Genomic DNA, 950 nt, shown 5'->3' with positions numbered 1-950 from the left:
TAGGCCCTGAGTCGGCCTGGATCCCGTCATCGAACTCTGTCCCACGGCATGCCTGGATGAAGAAGAGCTTGGGTTTCCCTAAAAGGGTTCTGCATCTGTCCCCCCGAAAAAGGCTCGTCAAGGCCTTGATGTCCATCTTGCCATCTGTTCCGTAAATCGAGTTTTCTTCTCCGTGGCTCAACAAGACGCAGGCGAAGCAGGCTGCATTACTGTGGTCCTCCTCAGAGGCTTTTTTCAGCACATCATACATCTGGTCACAAGAGTAGTTGTTATACACCTCCACGTCGAAACCCAGGTCTCCGAAGGTCTTGAAAAGGGACCCGGCATCTCTGTCCGTTCCGGTCCGGACGGACATTTCTGTCGATTCGTCGAAGTTCTTGTTGTTTATTATGATGCATTTGCCCACCTTCTTGAAATTCATGCTATACTGATATGTAGGCTCTTGCTCCTGGGTGGTCTTGGATTTCCCAGAGTCATTTTTCTTCTTCATACTCTGGATTAAGGACCTAACGGTGGACCGATCTGGCTTAGCATCAATTGCATCTTCGCTTGCTGACTCCCCAGCTCCCTGGTCCCTGACAGAGTTTTGATCGACAGAGTTTTGATCGTCTGCCATCTTCTTCCCAGACGGAGCCCCTCTCTGTAAACCGCTTTTTTGCAGACCAGGTTCCTCGTTGCAGACCCGAGGGCTCTAGATAACGTGTTTCTGTCAATTCATGACCCTGAGAACGAAGACTATAAATTAGGTAACATGCTGCTTCTGCTAACTGCTATTTGCAAATCAGGTCCCTCACTCAGTTTATGTCAATCTGATTAGTGTCATTTGCTGTCCACACCCAAGGACAAATGAAGTTAGAAAATAAGCCTTATTTTGATTAGTTCTTTTATTCAGGTTTTTTTTTTTTATTCAGGTATTTTTTAAAGAGGAGGCAATCCGGTCCCTCCCTGCA

General features: G+C 47.1%; 1 pseudogene; it reads right to left on the bottom strand.

The window, feature by feature from the left end:
• Positions 1-4: 4 nt before the first annotated feature.
• On the bottom strand, positions 5-634 carry LOC102771382 (annotated as a pseudogene).
• Between the last annotated feature and the right edge of the window lie 316 nt (positions 635-950).

The sequence above is a fragment of the Myotis davidii genome, unplaced genomic scaffold (assembly GCF_000327345.1).
Source record: "Myotis davidii unplaced genomic scaffold, ASM32734v1 scaffold1812, whole genome shotgun sequence".
NCBI lineage: Eukaryota > Metazoa > Chordata > Mammalia > Chiroptera > Vespertilionidae > Myotis > Myotis davidii.
Note: the sequence above shows the minus strand (reverse complement) of the source record. Positions and strands in the feature narration are given on the sequence as shown.